Source organism: Ursus americanus, chromosome 2 (assembly GCF_024610735.1).
Source record: "Ursus americanus isolate L20-20 chromosome 2, mUrsAme1.1.p, whole genome shotgun sequence".
Classification (NCBI taxonomy): domain Eukaryota; kingdom Metazoa; phylum Chordata; class Mammalia; order Carnivora; family Ursidae; genus Ursus; species Ursus americanus.
The window spans coordinates 29,785,742-29,797,954 of record NC_142128.1 but is presented as its reverse complement, the minus strand read 5'-3'; positions in this window follow the sequence as shown (position 1 = coordinate 29,797,954).

Here is a 12,213-nt window from a genome sequence, read left to right as displayed (position 1 = left end):
GAGAGGGGAGTTAGGAGTCTATAGTTCTGTCCAAGGCCCCACCTCTTTCAGCTGGACAACTGCGATAAGATCCTTGTTCCCTTGCCTCTTTCTGCTGCCTCCATTCCACTCTTCTCAGCTCAGACAGATGGCTTTTAAACACACAAATCAGATCAAAAGATTTCCTGACGCCCCAAGGATGAACACAAACCCCTTCCGACAGCCTAGGAAGCCCTCCATGGGAGGTCTGCAAATTGCAGCCCAGGGGCCAAGCCCCGCCCAAAGTTTTTCTCCCCCCTGTAAAGGCAGTTTCATTGGCTCACAGCCTCACTTGTCTTCTTACTGCCTGTGGCTGCTTTACCTGTAAAGGTAGACTGAAGCCAACCTAATGGAAACCATACAGTCTGCAAACCCCGAATGATTTACCACATGGCTCTTCACTGGAAAAGTGTGCCCACCTCTGCCCAACATCTCCAGGCTCTTGTGTTTGGCTCACCCCTGCGACTCTCCACCTCTCCGTCCTCCCAGAGCCCCAGGGATGCTGGCCTCCACAGAGCTCCTCCTCTGCAGAGTCCAGATCCCTCCCTTCACCTTCACAGGTTGAGACTTCAATATCAAGCTCTTGGCTCAAGTGCCTCAGAGAAACTATGCCACTCTTTTATTTTTGTCGTAAAACTTACTACCTTGGGAAATTCTGCAGTTATTCCTTTAATCATTCATTTGACACTTTACTATGTGCTAGGCAATAGATATACGCCAGTGGATGAGACAGAAGTGATCTTGTCTTTTTGGAGCTCACATTCTAGATGGGGAAAACAAAAAGTAAACATGTTACGCACACAAATGGGGTCATCATATTTAGTGTGAATGGCTACAGAGACAGTCTGTTGGAAATGACTGTGGGGGTGTGGAGTATTTCAGATGGAGCCTGGTGAAGGGTTAATACGGGGACTAAGAGCTGAATGACCAAGAGTGAGCCACGTCAACTCTAGACTAGTCCAGGAAGAGAGAACAGCAGGTGCAAAGTCCCTGGGGCAGGAGAGAGCTTGGAGAAACCGAAAGCGGTGTGTCTGGAGCAGAGTAAGCAGGGCTGACACACCCACCTCCCCCTCGTCAGGTTTAAGCTCTATGGAGACCTCACCCATCTTGTTCCTGCTGTCTCTCCACCCCCTAGAATCCCTTCTATCGTGGGCCTCAGTTTCCTCACCATGGAGTTAGAAAATTTAGATAATGTGTAAGCGTCTCGCCAGCTCACACCTTCTATATATAATTTGAACTTTCTAAGATCACAGTTAAAAATCCGTGGGTTTCCCCTTCCAGCACCAAAATGTCCCCCATCATCACTTCCAAAACCATCCAAGTGGCAACTCTTAAACATGGATCACCAAACACGCAGCTATGCCGGGGATTTCCAGCACACTCTCCTGGATGTGCAGTTCATCGGAACGCACATGAAGCAAGATTCATGGGTGAGAGTCTGGCCCTTCTGACTCCAGGCCTTTCTGAGAATGTCAGATACACAATGAAGCTTTTTTAAATAGCTTCCGACTTACATTTTTAATACACTCTCATTTTTTAAAATATCAGTAAGGAGTCACTTAGGAAGGGGGGAACTAACGGACTTTTTTCCCTCTGAGTTTACAAGGTCGTTGTCTCTGCTTCTTTCTGGAGCAGACTAAGTGGGGAGAACACAATCCGCCTGAGTAGTGGTGGACAAAGAGAAAATGCACTGAAGATCTTTGCTTCTCTTCTCTCTCTCTTACACACACACACACACACACACAAACACACAAGCATGTGCATGCATACATACGCCCCTACAAGCACACACAAATATATCAGACACACAGCCATTGATAATATTGACTAAAATACACACAAGCACAAATTCGGGCTTGTGGTCACAGCCTTTAGCAGGCACATAAATATTCACGTGCGTGTGTGCCTACATGTTTGAATATTCACACGTGCCACGACACACTTATAGTAAGAGTCACGTGACAAACACATTCACCTACTTGCCTACTTACAAACACAGAACTGATGTGTGCTGGCACGCGTGAACTCACTCAACACATACACACACAGCACAAACACGCAGGTACACGTATAGACTTACACGTGAATTCTGAGAGACTCACATGAGCACGTAAAGACACAGGGCCACACACCCTGATACACAGGCACACACACGGACACACACTCAGGTACGTAAGTACTTACACGCACTCACATGGCATGCCCATCATCCCCCCCACCCCCGCACAATGCAGATACACAATCGTTTGCACAGAAACACACACTAAGGGACTTCACACTGTTTTCCTGAAAGATCAGGTCAAAGGAAATACAATTGGTAAAAGATTGAGGACGCCTTTTTGCTTCTGCTTTGTGTTTTTCTCTGCTACAAAATGGAAAATCAATTGTAGTGGAATAAATAAAGCAGTCAGAAAATCAGATGCAGGCTCCCGGGGAACGCGCGGGGTCTGGAATTCATCTGCACAAAATCGAGGATAAGGAAGTTGGGCTCTGCGGGGAGCAGGATTTGTGCTCTTGAAATTCATGAAATCCTCACCAGAGGGAGTCTTCCAGGATGTTCCTCACCATCCCGTAAATTAATGTGAACAACAGCCTTACCTTTAGGATTCCTTTTGACTTTTGGAGGAAAATAGCTTTTACATCTGTGCTCTTTTTATTCTTAAGCATCGACAAAAGGTGGGAAGGGCAGGTGCCATGACGCCATTTAAGAGTTAACAACCACAGGACAGCCAATGGCGAGATGCAGTTAAGGGTCCGGCATCGTGCCTTTGCTAACTTAACTCACAGAATCCCTGCAACAGCCCCAGGGGGTAAATGAATCATTCTTGCCATTTTGCAGGTGAGAAAAGTCCTCACTGCAGAGGACTTTTAGAGGTGACATCTTGCTCAAGGTCACAACTGGATGGACTAGTACTTGAACCCAGGTCAGATGTGGAAAGACAGACACAGGAGGTGGTAAAGCCCAGGTTGTCTTAGAATAATGAGATTTTTTTTAAAGCTTTATTTTTAAATAATGTTTTTAAATGAGCACAACCAACACCCACTTCACCACGAGGGCCAACCTGGCTGTCTTTTCCTCTGAGAGTTGGCCTCTGTCCTACAAGAAGAATCTTCCACAGGATGCAGAAGTCACGAGAACCACAAAAGGAGCAAAAGAGGACCACGTCCAGGCTTTTCCACCCTTGCGCACTACTGATAGCTTGAGCCGGTGAGTCTTTGTCATCAGGGGGCTGTCCCATGCATTGTGCGATATTTAGCTGCCTCCCTGGCCTCCACACCCCACATGCCAGGAGCTCCGTCCATCAGTGGGGCAACAGCCAAAACTCCTCCAGACACGACCATGCGGCTCCTCGGGAACAAACTCAACCCTGGTTGAAAACCACTGGACTCTGTCCTCCCTGAACACCTACTATGTGCTGGGTGCTGAAGGATGTACATTTTAATTCACTTTTCCTAACAACTGTATAAGGCAGGTGCTGTCAATAGCCCGCCTCCGGAGATGGGACAACAGAAGCTCTATGATGGTAGACTGTAACTGACGAGGGTTACAGTTATTCCTTTACGGTCTCCTCCTACCACTTCCAATGATAGCAACCTCCAGAACACCTGCTTTGCGCCAGGCATTAAGCTTGGCGCTATCCATCTGAGGTTGCACTGCAAATTTTGCAGTAAATGCCACCACCACCTCCATTTTGCAGGTGAGAAAACAGAGCCACGTGTTAAGAGGTGGAGCAGAACTCACACCAGTGCCTTGTGACCAGCAGCCTCAGGACACGCCAGGGCTATGACACCACTGCCTTAGCAGAGAGGAAAGACTCCCCAGAGACTCTCAAACACGCTCGCTCTCGTTTGAACATTTCCTGGCTTGTGAGCTGGCACAGGGATTCCTGACGATCTGAACTACCATTTAAAGTGGATAATTGTGCAACTAAATTCTGAAGCAAATGTCTTGTGGCATCATTGTTAAGCCTTAACCATCATTTCCCTCTGAATCATCACCAAATTGTAGCACGGGGCTTTAGTTGGTACCAATTCACTCCCTTATAATTGAGCATATTTTCCACTCTCGTGGGGGCTGCATGAGATTCTTCCAGCTGGGAAGACCCAGAGACCACGGTCGGACCCACATGATGATCTCCTCTCTTTGTGACACATAATAAATGAGTCGGGGCTGTGAAAGATTAAAAATAGCATCCTATTGAAATCTAGCTCCATGAGGTCCTCCAAAATGGTTCAAGGTCGCGACTTAGAGCGTTCCAGGGGAACTGGAACTGTTCTGGAAAAGGAGAAAGAAAAAAAGCAACTGGCATCCACTCCCCTCTCTGTAATGAAATGGCAGTTTGAGTTTGGTATCCCCCAGCTCCTCCATACCCTTGCCTCTAGGGATGGGCTCTGATTGGCTTCAAGCAGACCTCATTCCCCCAAGAAGCCACTCTGATGGGCTCAGAGCATCAGATGCATTTTGAGCCAATGAGTGAAGAAACCTATTTGCTAGAGAAAAAAAAATCTTCCCTGCCTATCTGTAGGGGGGAAGACATTCTTCGTTCCTGCTGTCCTGGGACAAGGATGCATAGGGCTCCTGCAGGCTCCTGGCAGCCATTTTGAATCACGAGGGGAGTCACTTTTAGAAACGAAGCAGAAAAGAGGAATTTAGAGAGGTGAAGTGAAAAATACCCATGTAAGCTGGATCAAATTGTGCTTGAAGCCAGAGCTCCTTTTGGGATGCTCATTTACGCAAGTTAAGATGTCCCTTCGCTGTTCAAGGCAACTTGGGATGGATTTTCTATTAACTTCAGCATCAGAGTTCTGATATCCAATTAGCATTGGCTAAGAATAGGATTTGTCCTTTTGTATGAGTAGCATATAGGAGAAGCATGGGAAGAAAATGAGACCTGACCTTGAAAAGCATGCCTATGCCAGAAACTTTACATGTGCTCTTGCATTAGTCCCTCAGACAAACCTGGATGATTAAATATGTTCACTGCTATTTTACAGATAAGAAAACTGAGGCGTGAGAAAGCCAAGAGGCCTGCCTAGGGACTCATGGCTGCTAAGTGAGTAGGAGAATCATGATTTGAACCCCAGTGTAATCACTTCTACAAAAGCTTGCTATTTCTATTAAACCCCCTTGCCCCACACATTCCATACACACCGATGTGCTCATCGACAAGGAATTCAAACAACTAAGGAGTGGAGCTGGGACCCAAAGCCTCCCGAACTCCAAAGCATTATATCCTCCTGTTTCTGGAAACCTGTTTTTGGGGACTTCTTCAGCTCATGGTACAACCATTCCAAGCAAATCCTTCAAGTAGGATTGTTAACTTGTGAACACAGCTGTTTAACGAGCTTGTGACCCTGACCTTAATATGGCCCCATGACTGGGATCTCTGTGGACTTTGCTAAATATGAAGGGTTACAGACAACTGATTCCAAATTCCAGGTGTACCTGCCTTCTCCCAGCTCTCCCACCTCGGAATCACCAGCTCCTACAGATACATTGGTCTTGGAGCCAGAAGTATGTCTTCTCCAGTTGCTTCTAGAAAAATTAGCGTTGTCCCCTTCATTCCATTCCATTGCTGAGGCAATGGGTAAATGAATCAGCTATGTGAGCAGGGAAAGGAGGCACGAATTGTTGGTTCCTTCAAGTACCCTATGTGTAATAAATTCATGACAAAAATAAACAGCAATAAAATCTCTTTGACACTGGAGCTCTCCAATTTGTTTCCTTAATGGCCCAGGCTGAACCTCAGAGGAGACCTAGGGAGTATCAAGGTTAAGCAGACAGGTGCAGGGAAGGACAGTCACTGAAGGTGTCTGCCTCCCCCCCAAATGCTCCAATTCCCCAAACCCAAGGTTACTGCCCCTAGGATGCTTCCAAAACTCCAGTTCCAAGAAATGAGATTTTTCATACTCAATATTAACTTTGATGGTCAATAAAAGAAAGTGTAATTTTTAAAGCAGGTTTAAAAAGCCACTCAGACTGTACCAATCCTATGCACGAAGTTATTCCTTCCTTCCTTCCTTCCTTCCTTCCTTCCTTCCTTCCTTCCTTCCTTCCGTGTTTACTGAGAACTTACTATATGCTAAGTATGTCACTAGGCACAGAGATAAACTGTCAGACTTGCAGCCATGTAGTAACTTAGAGGATACATGGTATTTCATATGCCATCATGGGAACCTCCATGACCCAAGGAGGCTGTGGTCTCTGGCTAAGAAAGTGGGCTCTGAGGTTAGATGACATGAGTACAAAATACAGCTCCACCACTTATTACGTCTTATTAGACAAGTAACTTGAGTTTCTCTGAGCCTTGATTCTACATCTACTGAACAGAGCTAATAAAAATCATAGGGTTGTAATGAGGATTAAATGAACCAACAATCCACATACAGTGTTAGCACCGTGCTTGCTCATAATGAGCACTTAATAAATGTTAGCTATCACTATCTTTAGATTATTCTACCTGTACAAAACTTGTATCACAGACCCTAGCACCTAGGCTGGGCTTAGAAACCATTAGTCTTGCCCTCCCCAGTAGAGGCCTCTCTTATTGTAACTAAAGACAGTATAACCACTGTCAGAACCTTCCTAAAAAGAATTGCTGGGAGGAAGAAGAATTCACCTAAACCCCAAGAATTTTGGTAGCTCCTTTAAATGCTGGGAAAACAAAGGGCACATGTAGTCTGAATGCAAATAAACCATTTTTGAATAAACAAAAAGTCAAACTGGCTTGAAAACGAGCATGAGAGAGAATGTCTTAACTTATACAACAGGCATTTCAGGCAAACCAGAGGTCTGAGAATGAGATGGACTGCCTGGGGAGGTAGTGAGTTCCCCACCCACAGAGACAGTCAAGAAAATACACAGTAGCTATTTGTTGTAATGTAGCATAAAGGGAGTGTTGGACCAGCTGAGATTTAAGGCTGCCTGCTACACTGATATTCCATTGTTCTCTTCCTAAGACCCTTGTCCCAGTGTTACTCAGGTGGACGAAAGAGGAAGGGTACTTTGTATTTAGGGGTGCAATAACTTTCTACCTCTCAGCCAAGATATAGTTACTATTTCTTATTTTACAGATGGTGAAACTGAGGCACGGGGAGGTTAAGTGACTTACCCAAGGTCACGCAACTGGTGTTGGGGTCTGAGCACGACCTGACTCCAGAGTCCATGCTCTTAACCAGCACGCCATTCTGCTTCTCATTTAATTGATTACTGCACATACTGGCCCTGCACGCTATCCTCGGCACCTAGAACAACGCCTAGCACATGGCAGGCGTTCGGTAAATTTTGAATGAATGAATGAACAGGGTACATGCTCAACAGATGTTAAGTTCTCTCTTCCTTCCTCTCCCTGGCTGTCCCTAAGGAGCTGGTGAAAGTTGAAGTCAGATCTCTTGCCTTCCCCCTTGAATCTTATATTTTGTACAAAATTTGTCCAGAATTACATGTAATCCTAGATCAGCCATAAAGACGAATTCGGTTAATTAGACCAAAAACACAATATCCGTATTGCTACGCAATGAATTGTCTGGAAAAGGTATTTGGCTGGAAACTCCACCGAGCCCAATGCTCCTGAGGCCCCCGGGGAGGAGCACAGCCTAGTGAGAAACAGGATGGTGGAGTGCCGGAATTAAATGACGATTAGAAGATATCCATGGCGAAGCTGCCTCATAACAAGATTAATCTGGGGGCGAGGAGAGGGTGGTTATTAATGTGTCCGGAAGGCGACTCCAGGTCCTGTTCCCCTGATGAGAGCAGAATCGCAGGCTATTTATAGCCACTTCTCAGGAGGAACATGGCACAGGCCATCCGAGCAGAGAGCCATGCCAAGGTGTGCTAATGAAACTTTGAGGATAATTTACTGTTCAAGTTCAAGGACTTGTGCAGTAAGAGAGAGCCTCTCAAACTCCCAGCAACCCCTGCTTGGTTAGGAGGCTAACAGTGATGGTGCAGGTCCATTGTTCAAGATCCCCCAACAGCTCTCACCAAGTTACTGCAACAGTCTCCTTACCAATCCCTTCTTCTCCGGTTTCAGTCTGTTCTCAGCACCGCAGTCAGAGGCACCCCATTAAAACCAACTCAGATCATATCTCTTCTCAGGGCTCAGAGTGAAACCAATGTCCACACGGCGGCCGTCAAAGCCCTACATGATTTGGCCTCCACGCCTTCCTCAACGTCATCACCTCCCACGGCCACCAGCTCACTCCCCTCCAGGTGCACCAGCCCCTCCGGCTGCTCCTCCAACATGCAAATACATGCCCGCTGCAGTCCTCACTCATTCCTGCCACTTCCTCTAAAATATGGACTCTTTCCCACTTCCCTGCTCTATTTTTCTCGGTTATTCCCACCACGGTCTGACATAGTAGCCCGTCGCTTCTTGTTATTTGCAGTAGTTATGTGCCCTGAAGTGGCAGTGCACTCTGAATTAGCAAATACCGAACGCTTTGCTCCTAGGGGAAATACGGGATTAGGTTCCTGCAAGCCTCTGGTCACAACTTTTTTGTCAACCCGTCAATACGTAACCTTTTTTTCTGTGTTTCTGTTTGAAGGCCTGCCTGAACGAAACTTATCTAACCCAGGTGTTTTGCCTGTAAGGCACATCACAACCCTCGTGCCTTAGGGACATGAGACAGCATTTCAGAACTTCAGTCGGGGGCTGTTTTAAACAGCGAGATCACTAACAAAAAGCAAGAAAATGTGAAAAACGTGGCATTAAATGGACTGCTAAAAGAACGTTTGTTTATATAGTGTGAGAGCTGAACAAGAAGGCAAAGCACTGCCTTGTTTGACCTAAGCTGGGAACTGTGTGCATCAAGTGACAAATTTTTCAAGACTCCGTGCATGTTAGCCAATGACTGTGCAAATGTCCTGGGTATCGATTTGGGGGTTACAAATAAATTTTAGCAAGTAGGCAAATTCACAAATACAGAATCCATGACAAATGGGGATCAACTGTGTATCTTTCTCAGGTATTTATTTATTGACTGCCTCCCCCACCCGAATGTAAGCTCCAAGAGAGCAAGTACTTTCGTCTGCTTTGTTCACTGCTGTGTCTCAGCAGCGAGAACATAGTGGACTCTTAACAAATATCAGCTGGGTAAAAAAGCCTGAAGCTCTTTCTATTTTGACCAGACACAATATCAAGTATACTTAAAATATTCATGCGCCAAAGGTGGCATGTTAATACTAGAAAGGATTTTAGATAATTGTCAACCAATGCCCTTACATCATAGATGAGAAGCTAAAGCCCAGGGAGGGGTAGTGATCAGCCTAAGGTCACAAAATAAATCGGGGGCAAAGAGAGCACGTACTTTTTAAGCCATGGTTCAGGACTCCGTCTGTTTCACAATACTGCCAGTACCTTGCAGATGAGATCTTTGCTATTACTGGGATGTCACAGAGCATCTGGCCTGGTGCTCAGAACAGAGCGGGTGTTCGATAAATGCTGACAAGGTGGATTGCAAGAAAGGCGGAGAGTATTCCCAGAAGATCAAAATGCAGCATGTACCTTCAGCTAAAGTCAATCAAACCAATTGGAATGACTGACTTGATTTTAAGCATAGCTCTCACTACAAAAAGTTCGTGGGGAAGAAAGAGGAGCTCTGAGTATAAGTCAAGACTTTCTGTTGCAAGTAATGGAAAATTAACCTCAAATTGGCTTTAAAATGAGCAAGAGAAAATTTATGGACTTGTAGAACGGTAAAGTCCAGAATTAGGGTGGATTTTCAATATGGGCTGCTCCAAAGACTGAAACTATCATTAGTTTTGCAGCTATCATTAGTTTTCCAGCTCCCTTTCTCCACCATTTTCTTAGTTGTGTCCTCAGGACAGCTTCCCTCACAGTAGCAAAATATCTACAAGAGTCCCAGACTTCATTAGCATCTGCCCAACACAGCATCCCAAAGAAAAGAGCTTCTGTGGTCCAGCGCTTCCAGCCAAAGACCTGCTCTTTACTCTGATTGGATCGCCACAGGTCACATGGCCACCCCTGAACCAATCACCATAGCCAGGATGATGGACAGTGCTGATTGGCTGGGCTGGGTCACGTGCTCTGGCCATAGCACCAAAGTTTGGCATCAGTTCTGCCAGTACCTGAAGAATTTACCAAAATTTAAGGCTGGTGGAAAGATGCGAGGGGGAATGGTTTCAGTGAAAACAACAGATTTTTACTGTATTGAGACACATATATGAGGCCACACTTCCTTAGGGGACTCCCAAAAATAACAACAGAGATTTCAGAAATCTTACTTTTTTTCCCTTTGCCTTTTTTTTTTTTTTTTAAGTTCACTGATCCACAAATATTATTGTTCCAGGTCCCATGCTAGGTTCTGGATTCTGGAGCTATGGAGATGAAAAACTCCCCATCTCTACCCCCCAGAGAAGCGGATAGTCTAGAGATAAAGAAACACACCAATAATTACAAGACCATGTGATAAGTTCAGTGACAAAGGTAAATGCAGGCTATTGTGGAATCAGAGGAGAGGCATCACATGCAGGCTAAAGAGAGCTCAAAGGAGAAGGTAATGACTGAGCCAGAAATCCAGAGAGGGGCAGGAGTTACTCAGGTGGATTTCACTGGAAGAATCAGGGTGGAAAAGCTATTACAATAAGAGGGAACGGTGTGTGCAGACACAGGGTGGGGAGAACGTGTACAAAGAAGCCCACTAATAATTCACAACAGGTGGATCATAAGCTAGAAGGAGGAAGGGGAGAGGGACCTAGAGAAATGACAGGGCCATTGCAGTCCTTGAACAGAAGCATTGTTGCCATTATTTAGGACTCTTAACATCTTTTTGGATATCATATGTCCAGGAGGTTCGGAAATTTGCAATGTCAAGTGAACTCTTCGGCAGTTATTTGTCCCAAAATATCAGAAGAGCTTGGCTCGTCCAAATGAATGTCTTTGAGAGAATCAACAGCCTCCCCCCACCAGTCACTGCATTTCTTACATAACTCACAGGGGCTCCAAGGAGGAGGACTTGGCTTCACATCCTTACAACACCCCAGAGGTTCCCATGACTTCGCTCTCACACTAATGCTGAACAGCTGCTCCACTGTGAAGCATTGTAAGTAACAAAGCAAACTGTGGACAGGAACCACTCCTTGTTCCACTGACAGATAACAGGAGGGAAAAGGTTTGCAGCAGAATCTCATCTGATAGTTTTGCATGAGTTTTGTGCTGAAGAATACCGATCCTTCAGGATGCCATTCAAACACTAGCAACCCAGCAATGATTAAAGGTGGGAAGATGCGGGGTAGCAGGAAGGTGCCTAGAAGAAGTGCTGGCTCCCTGAGTCTGACTGTGCCAAGAAGGTCAAGGTAGGGACCTGAGTAGTCTTGAATGCCAAGCAATGAGCAAAGGAAATCACTTTGCACAAGCTCTGAAATACAGTAGATGCTTAATATGTTAAATTATACATGGGACTGTGACAGCAGGAAAAAAGGGCCAGGTCTGCTTCTGTACTGGTTGCAATTCCTACTAGCTTAAGGAAAGAAAAAGAAATAAAAGAAAAGACAGGTGTATTGGCTGTTTGACTAGCAAGCTGAAGATGGGACTAGTTTCAGAAAGGAGTAAATATCAAGGGACATCACCAAGGCTGTGTGAGCTATCTCTCTCCATCTTTTGGCTTGCTTCTCCATAGATGGTGGCCTCATCTTCACCTCCCACAGACAGCCTTTCTCTATGTGGAGGAGAGTATGGTTGCCCCCAGTCACTCACTACCATTCTTTCACCTTTATGACATGAAAGGCAGAGTCCTTTTCCTCCAGCACCAAATCAAGAATTGAAGGGGAAGGTCTTCCATTAACTTGGCTTAGGGAGGACACCAGCCCTTGGAACAGACGTTATAAACTAGAGGGAAGGAGTTCCATAACTGGCCAGCCTTGGGGTGCACATCCACGCTAATGGTTCAGTTACCAGCTTTAGCAAATAAAACAGACAGTGTAAGCATGGACTAAAAAATTATTCCTTGTTTGTCTGAAATTCAAGTTCAACCGCATGTCTTCTATTTTTGCGGGCAACCCTGTTATAGAGGCAGACGAGCATTCTGAGATTGGAAACTCGCCAGCATCGCCTGCACAAGAGGAGGAGAGAAAAATCCAGACTGTTGGATGGACAAAAACAAAATAGCCTTGCAGCTCAGTTTTTCATTAACTGAGAAAGATGCTCATCAAGATACATGAGAAGGCAAAAGTTG